Raw genomic sequence first — 18,455 nt, 5'->3', positions numbered from 1 at the left:
TGTGCAGGAACCTTAGAGCCAATTGTTACCTTATATTTGACTGCACTTAGAAAAATATTTGGTGCTGACGGGTGGGGTCTGACATTCCGAATTGCTCAGATATTGTGTTAAAAGTTTGGGAATGCAGCAGAATTGACAACAGTGCTCAGTTTTGAGCATCTGCAAGTGTACTTTGCTCTTTTCTTTTTTTTTTTTTTTTCAGAGGAACAATTATGCTGCTCTGAAGCTTGACAATCTGGATCCTTTCTGAAATGCTTCAGTTGGCGAAGCTGGATGATGAAATCCCCAAATCTGGCTCAAAACACGCTGTCAATTTAGTTTTGTTTTTAAAGCAAGCAAAATCAGTGGTGTTGTTTCAGTAAAGCACTGTTCTTTCAAAGCTGCAGGTAGGATATCAGTGTTTTGGAAGGTTTAAAAAAATTTTGATGTTTACTGGTACTGTTAGATGTGTAAGTTTCCTTACAGTCTGTAACATCATAAGCCTTGTCTATTTGCAGATGCTTAAATTGTTTTGGACTCCAATGCAAAAGTATTTTCGAACCTCTAGCCTGAAGAGACAATGAAAGTTGTAGGGATTCCTAGTCCTACCTGGTTATGAACAGTGAAATACTTGAAAAATATGATTCCTGTAATTCTTTTGAGTACTTGGTGCCAATTGTGTGTTTCCTTCTAAATTGTTAAAGCTTTTCTATGGGGGGAAAACACGGGACTAGAATTCTGTATTTTGCCAGATCCTGCTGGGAAACAGCTGTGTGTATAATTTGCACATCTGTCAGAGCAGGCTGCTGAGATCTCCAGATCTTAGGACTGTCCCAGTTGATTTAGCTCATGGACATTTTGGTAAGTAACGATGTCATAAGTCTATTTGATAGCAGTGGGCATTGATTCTTCTGCAAATGTATCTTGACCTCCATTTACCACTGTTAAAAATCATTGCTTTTACAGCTTCCAGGCTAGCTGAGGGCAGTTCTTTGCAGGGCAGCTAATGTGAAGATTTAGATATGTGAGATGTTTATGAATGTGATGCACTGAAGGGATTCGGGGTTCTTTACAGCTTGGACAGCATCTGCTGCCTTTCTCATGCTAGCGAAGACATGAGGACTGAGAAAGAAAACAAATAAATAGGGACACAGGGAAGGACATAAAGAGCATTTATTGGAAGTCCTCTCTCTCTTTCCCCTATTCCTATGCAAAGAAATGGTAGAGAGGAATATTTTCATCCCTCATGTGATGAACTGTACACAGTAACTGCTAATTCTGCCCACAGTTCTTATCTCATTTCTTAGTAGTTCTACCAGGAGCTGCTGTGCATGCAGGCAGTGAGCTAACAATTGCCCATCTGACCTCCTTTCTATCATTTTTGACAGCATTCAGTTATCTGATACCACTTTAAGAGAAAGAAATAAATCCAGACTTTGACTAATCTTTCTCAAAGTTCTAGTTCTTAGAAAGATTCGCTGTTGATTTTAAATGATTAATATTGCTTTTATTGGGTGTGTAGAGAAAGTTTCCTGCCTCCAAAGATTTAACAGCCAAGGCAAACTGAGTTGAAAGCAGAGTGGCATGTGTTGAGTGCATGACCATACAAGATGAAAGTCCAGCACACAGTCTCTGCTTTCTTCCTTTCTATTGGAGGGGTTTTAGTCCAGCAGCAAGATCCATCTTTGGTTCATTATGATATGTTTGCTCCCCAGAATGCCCTTCCTCCAAAAGGCAATTAATAGATTGTGTTTGTGGATCAGCTTCCTAATGGGAAGGATGAGGTGTTTGTATCAAGAGCTCTTCTGCTGTTGCTTTATTTTTAGCAGGACTCTGAGCTCCTGACTAATGAAATACATCATCTATCATACTCTGAATTTATTTTCACTGCGAGGAACATTGACGCTGAAAAGACATCACTTCTGATGGTCTATTAGCACACAGTCTGCAGTGTTTACCTTCTAGATCACAGTGTACATCTGTGAAGGAGGCTCAGATAGCACCATCCCGTCTCCATGCCCAGGGGTGCTTCCCCCATCTTGCAGCTTGGAGGAAAAATCCCCTAAAGTGATACTGCATGTTATGGATCAGCTGGAATGGACAATGGTTATGGTAGGGGAGTGCAAGAGAGGCTTGTCTTCAAGAAATAGAAATAGCAAGTGGTCAAATGAAAGCAGTCTTACTCAGAGATCAGTTCAACTAACACAGCTGCAACCAGCCAAACAGCTGAGAGCTACTCTGCATGGGAGGTAAAAGGAGGAGCAAATTAGTCTTGGATGTCAGTAATTAACCGCTGGCTGGCAGAGGGGAGTTATGTCAGCCCAGCGGTGAGAAGCTCTTTATTACAAATAAAGTCTCAGCATGGTCTGGGCAGGGAAACCTGCCTCTTGTCACAGTGGAACTGAGGAGGTATGCTCCTGTTTTGCATTGATCGATGTGTTGTGGTAGGTAAATACTGCGTTCATTCCTCATTTTCAGAAAATACATCCTTCAGATTATAGTTATGAGAAATATACCTAGGACCTCTAGCATGAGTTTACTAGGGAAACAGCACCTATTCTTACAATACAGACATGGGAAATTTGCTATTTAGCTTTAAAACAGTTTTTGAATGCTAGAATTTTGCTTTCTAGACTAATAATTCTTTTGAGATGCAAAACAAATGTGGTTGAAGTTACCCAGGTATTGCTTTTGCCAAATGGGATATTACAAATGATAAGATGATCAGAGTATGATTCTACCAGTTAAAATTATGGGGCCGCTATTCTTAAGATTTTGATAAAAGATTAATGAAGTCTTATTCCTTATCTCAAAATATTTTGCAGAGCTTCTGCCATTGATTCCTGCTTATGAATAGGTGAAACAGTTTACTGAAAGCTGCTGGGCAAAACTGTTGTGCTGAATCCTTGGCCAGTTTCAGAAAGACAAATGTGATGTTGTCAGACCATCACCCAGTACAGCTGTAGTCTCCCAACATGGCAAAAGCAAGATCCTGATCTTGGGCATCTCAGGTACCTGCATTTTCTTAAGCAAACCTTGCCTCCTCCTAAGTCATGTCCCTGGCCCTAAAAACCCCCTTTGTTATCAGTTGCCTGTATTTGAACTACATGAGGCCCTTTTTCAGGTAGGAGCTGGTTGCAAGCTTCAGGCAGACCTCAGTCCTCACCAGCTTATTGTCTTTCTGCAGGGCAGTTTTCTCTTGGTATTACACTAAACGTACTTATAGCAAAACATACCTTCCTGCTTGGTAGAAAGAAGGATCAAAAATCTGGGTGTCTTTTCAAGTCTCACCTCATTGCTCTGCCTTACTTTTATGCTTGGAAAATCCCATCATTTCAGGACAGATTTACATCCTTGAAAGCACATTTAAGCACATGGCCATATATCTCCAGTGATGTATATCATGAAAGAAAGTGGTTTGGATGTAATATCAAGGATGAATTCACCTTCTGTCATCTCTTTACCAGCACGTTACTTACTGTTTCATAATTATGGAATAAAAGCATTGAACAAGCATTGTTCCTCACTATTAATTATCAAAACTGTTTCTTGTGTGCTCCAAAATGCCGCTTATTTTTTAGCCTTCACCACTGTGAGGAAGTGGCACAGGGTTGTGTACAATGGACTGGGAGCAAAGCCCCACTAAACTGGTTCCTCGTGTTTGAAGCTGCAGATGCAGCCAACTGCTGGTTGGGTGTAGGAAGGGTCACCAAGGCTGCCTCCTTGTGTTACCTGCTGCTTTTCCTGGGAGCAGCTCTGCCCTTTATGTGCAGAAGTTGCTCCTCAAGGAATATTTATCCACCCAAATGTTCTCACTCTTACTGATTTAGTTACAAAATGTATTTATGTATTTATGATTGCTTGCAAGGGCATGGAATGTCTGTACCTGAATGGGGTGGGGGGTGGGGGGGTGCTTCCTAATTGTGATGATTTCATTACTCCAGGAAAAGTTTTTTATATGTGCCTTCTTGCTTTTTTTTTTTTTTTTTTTTTTTTTTTTTTTTTTTTTTTTAACTTTCATTTCTACAAGGGCAAGCTTGTTCATCTATTCAGAATGAAATACAACTGCACACCCTTTTCAAGTAGCACTGATGAAGTTAAGCTTAATTGAATTCAAAGCAATGATCTGAAACCACTGAGTGTTTCTGGGCATTTTACCTTTTCTTTTTGGTTTTGGAATAGAGTCTACTTTGTAGCAGTTTTCCACTGTAATTGGCTTGACTTAGTGGCCATTATTCTCTGTGCTTCTGGGAGTATAAAACTGAAGAAAATATTGTTCATTTGGACATTCATTATGTGCCTTGTTATCGTACATTAAGCATCTTCATCTTTAAAATAATGGTTAAGGTATTATCAGCCACAAGATTCCCACTTCTCAGTGTAGTTCACAGAGTGGGAGATGACTGACCTTATTTCAGGACAGTACTGCATGCTCAGGGGACTCCTTGCAGTGGAAGGAAATTCTGTTTTGTTGGTATCACAAAAAAACATACACCTTTTCATTTTCAGACAGTATTTCAGTAGTCGCAAGGCAGTGAAGACTAATGCAGCAGTCTTATATCAAACCAGAACTGATGGGAATGGCCAAGGTTCCATATAGAAGCCAAGGATGACATTTTAATGTATAATCTCTATGTAGCAATTTTTGGTATCGATGTAACTCAGAGTCACACACTGGATACTCTACATGAAGGGGAAGATACGGGACCCGGAGTGGGGAGGGAAGGAAAGAGCAGTTGAAAAAAATTAAGGATACTTTTGTGATTTCTTCAAGCTAGTGACTGCAGCCCCACCTCAAACCAAAATGGACTGCATACACAGCACCAAGTCGGTTACGATGACAAATCAGGCCTGCTGTGAATTATAGAATGGCTTAAGTTGGAAGAGACCCTGAAGGTCATCTCGTTCTAACCCCCATGCTGTGGTCTGGCTGCCCTCCATCAGCTCAAGCTGCCCAGGGCCCCAACCAACCTGGTCTTGGGTACCTCCAAGGATGGGGAACCCACTGCTTCTCTGGGCTACCTGTTCCAGGGTCTCACCACCCTCATAGTGATGCATTCCCATACAACATCTCACCTAAATCTCCCATGTTTTATGAGACAGCATTGGAGACAAAGCATCTGCCATCTGAGGCAGACCAGTGTGTCAGCTGAGCCCCACAGAGAAATATGAGGAGGAAATGATTACCATGCCCTACTGCTTCTGCTGCCAGAGGGCAGAAAGGACTCTGAGCAAACAGATCAAACCCAGAGAAGAGGATAGAAAAGAAGCAGCTGGAATTTGAGGAATGAGCACTGCAGGATTTGGTTTGGCTTAGTTGCAGCTGCAGTGCATTGTAGTAGATGACTTCTTTACTATTTTGTGCAACTCTTTGAGAGCCAGAAGATATCCGTATAATACATTTTTAATCCACCATAGTATTAAAGTACTTCTTGTAGTACTGTACAGCACATGCCAGAAAGGAACACTGCTGGGCACTGCTCCTTGCCAACTTCAGCCAGTGCAGTGGTAGTGGAGGAGCTGCTAAGATGGTCAAAGGACAGCCCTGATGCCCACCCCTTCCTTTTACGTTTGTTCTAAACAGTTATGAGAAATTGGCATAGAAGAAAGCAGCTTGGATGATTCTGTGTGCAAGCAATGGCCGTGGTGTGCACAGCATGTATCACTTCTCAAGTATTTAAGCATATAGTGCTCTAGGAAATGTCACAGACAACACGAGTGATCTTTAGTGTGTCAGGAACAAGGCAATCTATACAGTAGCACTGAGAGCAAGCTAATTGAGTCAGGTAGATGAAAGGTTCCTTTAATTAAGGGATCTGCCAGAGGCAAAATACTGCTTTTATGTTTTGACATTCTTTTTATTTGGCTGAAGAATTTTGGCTGTTTGTCAATTCTCTCTTCTTATTTATCTGATTCATAGCACTAACCCCAGATGAGTTTTCCCTTCTCTCTCTGCCTCCCTCAGTTCAAGGGATGCTTAACAAGATTTCTAGTGAGGAGACACTGCAAAAGCAGTGTGCTAGGTCAATACAGCCATCTCACTGCAAAATTGACTTCTGTCATTCGGAAGAGAGATGCTGCCATCATTGAGATAAGCAGGTAAGTCAGGCTGAGGTACCCCCTAAGGTTCAGCATTGCACAGAAGTGAAATTCAGTGGGAGACATCCTGTAAGGGTTGTAGTCTTTTGTAAGCTTGATGGGACTCCTGGTTTTGTACAACTTATTTTGTAAATTGCTCAACTTTGTGGTGATGAGTTTGGTGTGGGGAATTATCTTTGTTGACGTGAGCAAAGCTTGTAAAGACTGTGTGTGATAAATGTTGATGAATGTATCTTCCAATAATTAAAAAGCTGCTTTGTTTTCCAACACCCAGAGCACCCTGTATGTCTGCAAGGAGCTGCCACTTCTAAGCAGAGGCCTTGTATGACTCTAAAGGTTTCTTGAGCTCAAGCAATTATTGATGCCAGCTGGAGCTCTGGAGGAGCATTTCTCTTAGTTAGCCTGGCCAATACAAATAAGTCTCAAGCCTGTCTCCCAAGCCCAGCTTTAAGGCAGCCTCTGCAAATCACCAGCCTCTCACCCTCTGGCTCTAATTAAGGTCTGCCCTGGGCATCTAGAACCTAGAGCTGTTGTGCTGCTGCTTCTCTAGACATATGGACCTCAGCCAAGCCACTGATGTAAGTCTCTTTCCTTTAAGCTTGTCTCTGTCCTGTAGGTGATATCTCTGGTTCATGTGGTTTTGTCTGTAGTCCACTCTCTTCAGTGGTTGGCCCCTGACATGGTGTATTGCATTACCTGATTTACCTAGCTTTCATCAAAGCATTTTGGCACAGAAGTTGTCTTACTGATGGTAACTCACCTGGTTTAGCAATAAAATGTTGTGAAGAATATTGAATTGGGGGGGATATTCTTTTTCTGATAACTTATCCATACCTTGTAGGCACTAAACAAGGTGCATCAAAGGGGATAGCATACATGGGCTGCTGCTGAACTGTGAGCTGTTATGTTTTGGTAATGTATCTGGAATCTCATGGTAATGCACAATGCATTTACTATCCCCCTAGCTGGGTAATCGCATTGTTGTGCAGCAGCTCAGCTTTATCAGCACAGAGTTTTAGTGCTGGTTCACTGAAATGCTCTAATTAGTCTCATTTCATTGGAAGAGTCTGCATTAGCTTAAATTAAGGGAAATAGGACAGCCTGTGCCATTTCAAGAAGGGCTTTTATGAGTATGATGTGTACAGAACAGTAGGGAAGCACTGATGGTTTTTTGTGATGAGGGGTGTGTGTGTTTTCATGTGATGACAGACTCTTGTCTGCCCATCAGCAACACAGACTTTGGCTGTGTCTGGCTGCCGTCCCAGCAAAAGCAACAGACAAACTTAGAAAGTGAAGGTAACACGTGGGAGAAGGTGGCCTCAATTATGAACCCTAAGGGTAGAATTAAAACCAAAGTCATTTGGAAATCTAAGTCAAAGGGATTTTTTTTCCTGTGCCTACTTGATGAAACAAATGAGCTTGTGGCCACTTGGTAAGAATGGTTTGAGACAGTTGTGTTCAGTGAAAACTAGAACTAAATGCTTTGCTTACAAATGCTTCATAAGGCATGAATGCAAACAGGGTCAGACCTTTGCAAAAGCCACACAAGCTAAAAGGAACAGCGGTGTCAAGGGAAAAGAGTTCTGATATCTGGCAGCTGACTAATATCAAGTGACATCTGCTAAGTGAAAGAGTTGCACCCTTGGCTGGTGCCAGCCAGCCACACAGCTGCAGAACTAATTCTGCAAGCTGCTGTGCCACACTGGGGCTGGTGTTCAGAAGCATTAAAGCAAAGAACATAAATCTGGTCAGACAGCATCGCTGAAGTGTCATAAAACATGAATAAGGCTGCTGTGGCCCTGCACTGTGCCCAAAAACGTTCATTGAGGAATGTTTGAGCAGCTGCTTTCAAGTCTTACTTCAATGTGGGGTCAGTCACCAGCTCTGATTCTTGTTATACATGTGCCTGCCTGTCTAATGGGTGGCTTTGGAGTGTTAATAATTTGCTCCCTGCTATGCTCTTTCTAAGGAATAATGCACTGCAAAGCTTCCTACTGACTTCTTGACAGTAGAAGAAATAGGCTGTACTTAGGGTGATTTAATACACCAAGCTTTGGAAACCATTAGTACCTGCAGCCTTGTTGAAACAGCAACAGCCAATACATTCCATCAGTGTCCTGCAGGAGCTCCCAAACAAATGAGCAAACCTACTTCTGTCTGCTTATCCAGAACTGAGGGTTTGTGGCTGTTAATAAACCTGTAATCTTGAAGCAGATGCTAAAGAGACTTTACAAAGGGAGACAGGGAAGAATGAAAGCAAGTGCTTTCTGCAGCTCTTGTTCCCATCAAACAATTGATGAAACAAAAGGGCAAAGATTACATCTCAAAGGCAGTGTGAAATAGAAGTGCAAATCAGTTGTGCAAGTACACATGAGAGCAGCAGCATGGATGGACATCTGCTGTTAAGCACTCCCTGGATGGCTGAACTTGTGGCTGATCCTGAGATCCACATGCTGCTGTAAGAGCTGGAGGTGTGAATGGCATGTCTGGATGCAGATACCTGCATGGAAATGGAAGTGCATATGAGGAGTCATCGTGCTGCTCTGCCATGTGTCACCCAAGAAGGCAGCTCCAAAGGGCTTTTGCTGCTTCTCTTCACGTCCTGCTCCTCTCAACAAGCTATTGTTGTAGTTGCTATAGATATCCTGTTATAGTTCCCTAATTGCAACTTCTGAAACTCAGTTCAATTTAGCTTTTCCTCCATATATAGAGTTAAAATGATAATGAATCGTAGTGCAATTATGAATGCTATGGCTTCTGGGTACCTGGTTTGTGGCACTGTTAATCACAGAGGAGATGGAGAGCACTAGGCTGCAATCCAGGGCAATTTGTTACACAAGGCAGAGATGGAAGTCATTATTCTTCTGTTGTCTCCGGTGGTTGTATCTCCTCTGTTCAATGATGAAGAGTGGAGTTGTTAATATGAACTCACAATTTCTTTGGAACAAAAGCTATTGTTTTTCTTGTTTTTCTTTTATCTTTTTGCACCTCACTGGTAAGCTGTGAAGCTACAGATTTATTTCTAAAATCCTAATGATATTTAATATTTCCTAATAACTTCCTGGCTCCGTTCCCTCAGTAGTTTGGCCAGTGAACTAAATCTGTTGCCTGCAGTCTTGTTGGAAGCTTATATTAAGATAGCAGAGACCAGTGATACAGAACTATCATTACTGCAGATCTTAATACCAGAATTCAGCAAATAAAGTCTGTAATTCTAAACCAGGCACCGTGGGATCTCATTGCTTTTGTGGAGAGGTGATTAATGGTAGTGAAAGCAATTAATTATAGAATGGAATTATGAAGCGAATGAATTTCCAAGTGAATTAGACTTCAGTTCTTTGGGCTTCTCACTGAACCACAACCTTAATGAATAGTGTCAATGGATCTCACAGACAAAAGAAGCAGACAAGGCTTTTAGATGTATCTCAGAGCAGAACTGGATGTAAATGATTCTTGTTAAGCTGTGTATTTAGTGAATAGCACCTTTTCTTGTGCTGTTGCCTTTCTGTTATGCTGTGATATCAAAACTACTTTGTGTTTCCAAAAGATAAGTAGAGGAACTATGATATCAATATTTTCTCTGAAAATATCTCAAGCAGAGATCTTAGTAATCATGCGTCGGTATTTTCATGTGCATTGCACAGCAAGGCATAGTATTTCAGGCAGCCCTGAACTTGGAGCTGCCCCTGATGCTTTGCTCTAGTTTGTTGCTGTCATAACACCATGTCCCCTGTAGTAAATTCTTACACTGAAGTAGTCCCTCGTGAGATACCCAAGGTGTTGTCCAGGTGGAGACTTGGGCAGTGGAGCACTAGTGTAAATATGAGGTTGTGAAGCCTAATAGGAAAGGCTGAGTAATGTCAGCCTCAGACTAAAGTGAGGGGCAGTAAGAAGTGTAACTAGACTTGATTAGAAGGAAAGATGAAGTAACAGGTACTAATATCACAGTTCAATTTTTATGGCAAATTTGGAAATAGATAAAAGTGAGGTCCTTTCATATGAGGTGTCCAGATGTTCTTTGATAAAGGAAGTGTTTGTACCTGAGCTGCTTAGAAGTGAATTTCAGTGAATTATTTTGCACAGCAGCTCATGAAATATTCAGATTAACTGACTAAAGAGCTTTCTTTGACATACTGGCTAATGGCTGAAAGACTCAGCAACAATGATATATGTAAGACCTGAACTGAGCCAAGACATCTCTAGGGAGATGCTGTGGAAAATGGTAATGGCTGATGTCCTTTCTAATACCTTTCCTAGAGAGGGGGGTGGAACTGCCTAGAGATCCCATTACTTCAAAGGGAAAAGGAAGGAGGGGAAAACGGGATGAAATATGATCTATTTCACTCTGGGAAGGGACAGAAATTCACACCCTGCAGAGGAGGCAGGAAGATGTTGATAGGATGAAGGATTTTCTGGGAAGAGGAATAATTACTTGTTGAGAGTTGAAAGGTAGGGAAAAATGGCCAGAGGTGAAGGCTTGGAGAAGAAGGGAGGGAGGCAGGTGCCAAAGTCTAGATCAGGCCATCAGATCTGGATCCACTCTGGATAGGAACATCCTCCTTAAATACAATCACTATTTTCTTTACTGTGGATGTACTGAGGGGGATCTGGGGCAGCTGTGGGGCTTGGAATCAGGGTTTGAATAGCCTGGCTTGGGGTTGGGAGCCTGGCAGTTGTGCAGAATGGACATTCCAGTCTCCATGGGGAGCAAGAATTCTGGCAAGAATGGCACTGGGAGCTGTACAGACTTACCATCTTTAGGATATAAGGCATTTGTGCTCCATGAACACACCTCAACATATCATGTCGGTATCATTGCAGGTGTTGGACATGATGGCCCTTGGGGGTCCCTTCCTCCTCAGGATATTCTGATTGCTGAACTGCTCTTACAGCTTTTCAAAACATTCCTACTTGTTCTTTGCTGCATCTGTTTGAAAGTGTCTTGAAGATGAAGTTATTTCCTGGAGGAATTCTGGTATGTTTTTCCCCCAACAGTTCATCAGTCTTATCTGCTGTATTCATTGTCAAGAAGCAGGTGTTATTTATTGTACATATACTGAGTAATTTAAACTACTCTTTTTTTTTTTTCCCTTTTTTTCCTGGAAGTTTTGTTATTTACTAGCTCCTGCCAAGTCATGTCTTTTTAAAGTTCTAGAAGTTTGACTTGGTTTCTCTTTTTGCTGTTATCCAGATGTGTTTTTTATTTTTCCCTACATATTTTTTCTCAGATTTTCTTTCTCAATCTTTACTTGACTGAAAGAATTCCATTTTAATTCCTATTTCTGTATTGAGACTAAGCAGAATGTTTTACTTTCTTTCCCACCACTGTTGTGTAACAAAGGAACCAAAGAGCAGACATGAATTGTTTGATGCATTTCCTCTTGAAATGACACATCCATCCAGATGTTATTCATCAATGTGGAGATATCCATCATGTGAGCTGCATGTCAAAACAGGCAGTAAACTTCCTGTATTTCATATGAATGTGGAAGTTTCCTTGTCCCTGTTATGGGGTCACTGCCTGTCTTTCCCAGAGAAGCACACAGAGATTAGATTATTCATTTACCCTACAGACATCAATTTCACACGTGCCAATTGTTATTGGTTGTCCCTCACTACTCTAATCACCCAGCACTCGTGCATGATGTCCCAGTCAGTTGCTTATCTCAGTTACAGATGTGAGGATATTGCTGACTCCAAGTGAACATATCAGCCCTGTTATTACCATCAATTCTTTTTTGTGGAACTGTCATCTGCCTAATTTTTCCTAATCTCATGCTTTGGCAGAACCCTAAATGTAGGGTTCTCTGTTTGGCCTTTCTACAGTTCAGTCCACCCCTGCGTCTTTTTAAGTGTTCTAAATTTTATCCTAAATAGTCCTAGAAAAGTATGTACAAATTTACATTCAAAACAATGTCTTTGTGGAGATTCGCCATCACAAGAAAATCCAGTTGAGTTATTGCTAAGGAGAAATGGAGAACCCAACCAGGAGGCTAAGAAACACTCCAGCTAACCTAATTAACCAGGGACTGAGCTTGATGAAATGACAATTCATCAATAGTGATATAAATAGAAAGCAAGAGGTAGCAATAAAAAAAATGCCTGATCACGGAGAAAAGAAATCAAAGCTACAGTTATCCGCATTGTTAGATATTCATCTGAAGTGAAGAAAACAGAAATAAAGGCTCAGTTGATAATGGAATCTGTACCTGGAATGAGTCAAGATAGATATGAAAGCATCGGGAAGGAATGGCATTTCTGAGAAATCTGCGTACCTTGGCTTTGTTAGTGAAGTTTGGAGTCATGGTAACACCTTTGTGCTTTGCAAGAGTGTGCTTGCACTGGCTATTCTAGTCACAGTATATTCATCTATCTCAGTAAGCAGACACTGGGGTAAAATTACAACTCTTCTGGTGTGTGTTTATTGACAGCAGTGGAGATGCATATTTTGCTATCGTAAGAGGACTGAGTGTGTAGTAGAGGCTGTGTAACAGAGAGTTTGCTTCTAAGTGAAAAGAATACATTAAGAATACTGATAATTTTAACAACAAAAATAGATATAGATAACATGTCATCGTGTCTGCCGGATCACTGATATTGTTCTAATTTGACTGTGCATAGTGTGTCATGGAATATTTCTGTTGAAATATCTTTATATTTTCTAAGCAGATGGTGCAATCTGCCCTTTTTCTTAAGCTGAAAAAGGACAGAGGAAAATTTCTGGCTCCTAAAGTCATACAAACTCCCTGTTGAAAGCTATGTGAGGAAAAGGAAGAGCTGAGTGAGGTGTTTACTGGCTTGTACTTCCTAATTTATGAGACTAAAGGCTGTTTATTGTTGGCAGTATTTATTGCTTGTTTTCAGTCAGTTTAATTTGTTATGATTTGGGGTTTGTTTGTGCTTGGACAGAAATGATTGTATTAGTCATAGTAACTAGAGAGGAAGAAACAAATGAATGTTTTATGGAAAGGCTATGAAGCAATTTCTTCTGTAGAAGAGCTGCCCGAGGCTCATAGTATGCCCTCGAGGACAAGCTTCTGATCTACCCTTTATAGCACCTTTTGTTTTTCTGTTCTTTTTTCCCCTTCTGTGAAGATGTGAGCAGCTTAGGAAAACACAGCTTGAAAAAAAGAAAATCATCACCTTCATTTCACCTGAGACAGCAAAAAGTACTCCCAGAGTACGAAAGAACCATTTCTTCTCCTACCCATTCTGAGATAACATTTTTCTCCCTTTTGCAAGGGTATGTGGAAAGATGGGAGCACCCCTGCTTTATTAAGGCTGTCCAGTGACAGTACTTGTAAGTTTAAAAAGAATGCTAAGCAGTAGGAAAACTGGTCAACTAACGCAGCAACATAAACTGGCTAGACTTGTGATAAAGGACGCAGTAACTAAGATTAAATCTTTCAATTTCAGTGTTGGTGGGCCACTAAAATTACAGGTGTAGCTTTCAGGAGGCTCAGCCTTGACTTTGTAACTGATAACAGGAGGGAAGCAAGATGAGTAGGAGGTTGTGGAGTACTTGAGAGGGATCTGTCAAGCTATTAAAAAAATTTATATATAGGCATACACATGTAGGTTTCTTAAAAGCGCATAAATCTAAATATGTTATCACGAACACAACTAACATTAAGGGTGTTGGTGATCAAAGATCACCGCCTTGAGGGTGTTTGTGCCGTGAATAACTATGTGTATCTGTAGTAATCTGTGTGCATGGAGAGTGAATCGGTCTCATCCTTTGAGCTGGTTGAGCCCTGCTTCTGAAATGGCTAATAAATCAAGGGAGAGGGAAATGCAATCTGCTGCTGTGGGTGTGCTGCTCCTTTCGAGTGCATCAGGCTGTGGTCTCAGCAGAGGCACAAAGGCTACAATTACCTGAAACATTGTGCTACTCTGTGCATGCCGGGTAAGGCAAAGGGAATACTGAAACTTGGAATTTGCTGCCATGGATTGAATGCAAATCAGTTCTACCCTTCCTAAGGGAAGATCCCACATGTTGTTGTATACTATTTTATGTGCACAAATAGACCTACAGCAAAGAGAAATATCTAAGCTTGCATTCTGGTGGAAAACAGAACACCTCATTCCTTCTACAAGCAGTGGTAGCTTTGCATGTACGCGTTTTCCTCTTCCTGGCATTCAGTCTTAAGGATCTGGTTACTGGAATCAGTGCTTGTGTCAGTCAAACTGCTCCATGCTAACACTGGAGCGTAGCCCTGTGCAATGCTCACACAGCTGATTTCTTCTAAAATCCAGGGCGACAAATAACTATGCTGCTATTGCCAAAATGCAATCCCTGCTTTGTTTCATTTTACCCTTTCTTGGGTAAAATACAATTGCATTCTGCTGAACCCAAGGGAACAAACTGGGATGGTGCGTCTGAAATCTGTGTGTAAGTTCAGGCACTTTTTCCATCCCGCAGCTAGACTCATTTACAGTATATGACATTACCTTGGAGCTAGCTGGACATAAACTGACAGTTAAGCATAGCTGTGGGCTACTGCTTTTGGTGCACATTTGCAGTAAATAATTTAGAGTAATTTCTTTAGCTCTTTTGTTATGTTGGTTTTTTAACATTTGTAAACCATTTAAAATGAAAAGACGTACCGAGTACTTTGTTATGAATGGGCCTCAAGATGCCATTTAAAATAATTGTGGTGCTTCAACCCTGCACAAACCTTTCACAGTGAGGAGATAAATGCACTTTATTAAACAGGAAACATTCGCAGTGAAGGTCAGCATTTAAATGACTGCAGGAAACTAAGTAAAAATCACTTATTTTGAAATTCACTGCTATTGATGGAAACAGAGCCTTCACTGCAGCTCAGTTTTGCCTGGAACATTGGGAATTACAGCACTGCTGTGGAGGTGATGAGAACAGGACTGAACAAGCAAGCACAGCAAAAATTTGTGTGGAAGGTTGTGAACAAAGGCAGTGAGTCCAGCCTTGAGCAAGGAGGAGAGTGAGCTAGAAGGAGGTTGAGAAAGCAAAAGACAGTGCCAAAACTGTACGATGTTAGAGCAAAGAGCGGATGGGTGAGGTGGAAGGGGATGTGCTATATATAAGTGATGACAAAAGGATAAATCGGTACAGACACCTTAAGACAGCTGGGAATATGTAACTTGGGCATAGCGTGTTTGGATGTGAAGCCAGAGCTGGAAGAGAAGGGAAATGCAGATAGCAAGTGACAGGTAGCTTTCCCCTTCCCAGTTTGCAAGGACGGTGGGTACAGCAGTGACAGTCAGGGCCAGGAGTCAGTGACAGGAGCAGCACTGGCATCTGCAGCTTCCAGCTCAGCCAAATCCTTCTCCTGGCAGGTGCCACTGATGGCAGCCACTCCGGTGGAGTGGACTCCAATGGGAGAAGACATGCGTGTGCCTGAGAGCTATCAGACTACTGAAAGGCTCCTTTGTCCCATTATCTCCTGAGCAGACTGCATTGTAACAACCCCTTCATAGAATCACTGAATGCATTCAGTTGAAAGGGACCTCAAAACCCCCCCAGCCCCTGCCATGGGCTGGCTGCCCCCCACCAGCTCAGGCTGCCCTGGGCCCATCCAACATGGCCTTGGGCACCTCTGGGGATGGGACACCCAAAGCTTTCTGGGCAGCAGTGCCAGGGCCTCACTTCTTTCTGCTCCCCAGAGCCTTCTCTTCTCTAGGCTGAACTAGTAAAGACCCTGGCATAATTCTGCATGCCTGTGTTGGAGAATTTGTCTCAAGTGTTTTGGAAATCTTCTCTAACAGCTGAGACAATGAATGTGGAGTAAATCATAACTGTTTTCCTTTTGTCAGGTAGTAGGTTCTTCTCAATCCCAGTGTGTAGGTCAGGTTGTAATCACCTTCTGTGTTTCAAACAGTCCGTTTGCAGCACAAGCCTGAGATTAAAAACTGCTCCTTTAAAAAATACTTGGCGTTCAGGCTGAGTCATTGCAGGAGGCCATCAAATAATGTTGCAGTGAGCACCAAGTGATGCTTTTCTTGCTTTGTAAAGCAAAGGCCACAGTGCTGGGAGCAGTACTCTGTGTGAAGGTGCCCATGTCTGCTTTGATTCAAGAGTGGCAAGAGAAAAGGTCTCCTGGGGCAGTGTGGTTCTTCCAGAACAGGACCTCCCCTTGCCACGGACCTCGGTGTTGCTGCCCTGTTCTTGTATCATCTGTGCTGTATAATTATTTCAGGCTGACATTTGACTTTCTTTGTTGTGCTGCTCCAGAGGACTGAGGACAACAGTCTTGTTGTTGCTCAGGATTGCTGCTTGTGTCTCTTGCATTAATCTGGGAGGATGCTGGTCCTCCCCCAGCTGCAAAATGCTTTAAATTGACCCCAGGATCTATTTGCATAATGATCTGATCCATTTAGTGTTGAAATCAGTAGCAGTCTCCTTGGATGTTAATAGCCTATTTGGGCTCTTTGTACACCTTGTTAACTTCATGAAGGCACGCAGCAGAAGACGTTCTGTGTTTGCGTTTGTAGACTCAAACTGGATGATTTGTTGTGACATGAGTGGTTTCTGTTTTCTGCATTCTGGGAGATTGATGATTAATAAGTATTCACAGAGCAACTTGTGTGTTAGTCTAATCAGGGAAACAAGTAATTATTTTTCTCAAGAGTGGAGCAGTGATTTGAGTGTTTTCACAGTGTGACAGGCACCTTGATAAACCCAATTAGTGTCACACTTGTATTCTAGTATTCTGCATCCTTCACATTTCTGACCTTTTTTCTTCTTTTTCTTCTTCCCAAGGACATCATTTTTTGCCTTTTTGTCTCTCTGGGGATTCTCAAGAAGGAAAGAAAACTATGGTGTTACTGCTGGGAGGATTCTTCCTGATCATTTGGGAATCCATTCTGGAAGCTTGATCCAAATGACAGCTGCCTCCATTTACCACTCGACACATTGCTGTGGGTATTTGGTTACAATCAAGACTGGAGGTGTGATTACAGTCTAAAGTACCAGCAAGGAAACCTCAAATGGTTCAGGCTAAAGCAAGCACGGGTGCAGGACAACCAGGATGTAAGTCAGTAGAACACTTACAGGGCCAAATAGGGCCATGACCTTGAAAAGGCACTTTCCAGTAGTGTTCATTTAGGTTGAAGCTAGAGACAGAGGAAGGTATGCACTTCGCACTATGAGTGTTACTCCTAAATTTTCCAACAAGTGCAAAGTATGGTGGCTTTGAAGTGTATTTCAGAGAGCTGACAAAGTGTCTAAAGCAGATGGCTCATAACAGGCTGTACTAAAATAGCCATGGGAGCCCTTCATGGCAAGCTGCTCATGGCAGGAACCAGCCAGAATCTCCTTCTCCCTGATGCAGGCAATGGAAAACTTTGGATTTCTGTCGATAACCAATGTTTTCCACAATATGCATCAACCTGATTAATTTCTTTCTAAATTTATAGCTTCTGTGTCCTTTAACCTATCTTGTGCCATAGCAACAATAACAAGCTGATTGCTGTACCATTTCAATCAGCGTCAGTGGCAGTGAACAGATGTATAACTGCCTCAACAATAGCATAAGTTTTGTTTCTGAAAAACATTACTTAGGCCTTCTACTCCAGTCTCAGACGTTATCTTTTTGTTTTCTGAACTTGTGTTGAAGGAGAACTAACAAAGTGCTATGTAATGCTTTGTATTTAATGGAACGTGTGGTAAGAAGGATGGAAAAACAATACAAGCAGAAAGGGAAATGATCTTGTTTTCAGCTCTCATTCCTTAATTCATCCTTCTGCATCCATTACAATGATATAACATATCCTCCTTCATTTTCAGTGAAAAGAAATCAGGGAAGTAGAAGAAAACACCACCCATGTGCCTTGTGTTTTCTTGTTGGGTTTTGTTTAGTTGTATTTTCAAGTGTTTTTTTTTCTTCTAGATCAATTTTGTTGCAGTTGGTGAGTTCTCAGTTTCTTCTTCCCCAGATGCACCCCCCTTGTTTGTTTATTTCTCTCTACCTGGGTTTCAGTGTGTTGCTCAACTGCCCTTGACAGATCAGTGAGGCTGAATGGTTGCCTAAAAGACAGTGCAGGTTTCTAAAATTGCTTTTTGAATTAGAAGCTGCCTGCTCTGCTTTCATGAAGACATGAGGACATGATCCTGTGGAAATGAACCTGGCTCAATACCTTTCATTATGTTTGCTATCAGTGAATTCAAGTTACATCTAGTTTTATTAAGTTCCAGAATTCCAGAGGATTTTTAGCCATTCTTTGAATATTCAGGGGAAGGAAAAGAAAAATCTTTGGCGTGTGTTTAAAATCTACTTTTCTCAGTGCTTTGAGTATATAATGCTTCATTTCAGGTCCATGTATTCAGCTCTAAAGCAGACGTTGCTGAGAAGAAGCATCTGCCATGAACTCTGTAAGCCGAGCAGACACCTCCCTGC

The 18,455-nt window shown here is 41.7% G+C and overlaps 1 protein-coding gene across 2 annotated transcripts in view; it reads left to right on the top strand.

The window, feature by feature from the left end:
- Nucleotides 1-6,546: 6,546 nt before the first annotated feature.
- The window catches only part of BFSP1 (beaded filament structural protein 1), a 32,985-nt gene continuing 21,076 nt past the window's right edge, over nucleotides 6,547-18,455 (top strand). The window contains exons 1-3 of one of the 2 annotated variants that reach the window (XM_015856545.2): nucleotides 6,547-6,656; nucleotides 10,900-11,053; nucleotides 16,820-17,089. The gene's annotated coding sequence lies outside the window, so the exon portion shown is untranslated. The remainder of the gene's footprint in view (nucleotides 6,657-10,899; nucleotides 11,054-16,819; nucleotides 17,090-18,455) is intronic. The other variant, XM_015856544.2, reaches the window with a different exon arrangement.

This window comes from Coturnix japonica, chromosome 3 (assembly GCF_001577835.2).
Source record: "Coturnix japonica isolate 7356 chromosome 3, Coturnix japonica 2.1, whole genome shotgun sequence".
NCBI classification, from domain to species: Eukaryota; Metazoa; Chordata; class Aves; order Galliformes; family Phasianidae; genus Coturnix; species Coturnix japonica.
This window is presented reverse-complemented; position numbering and strand designations above follow the sequence as displayed.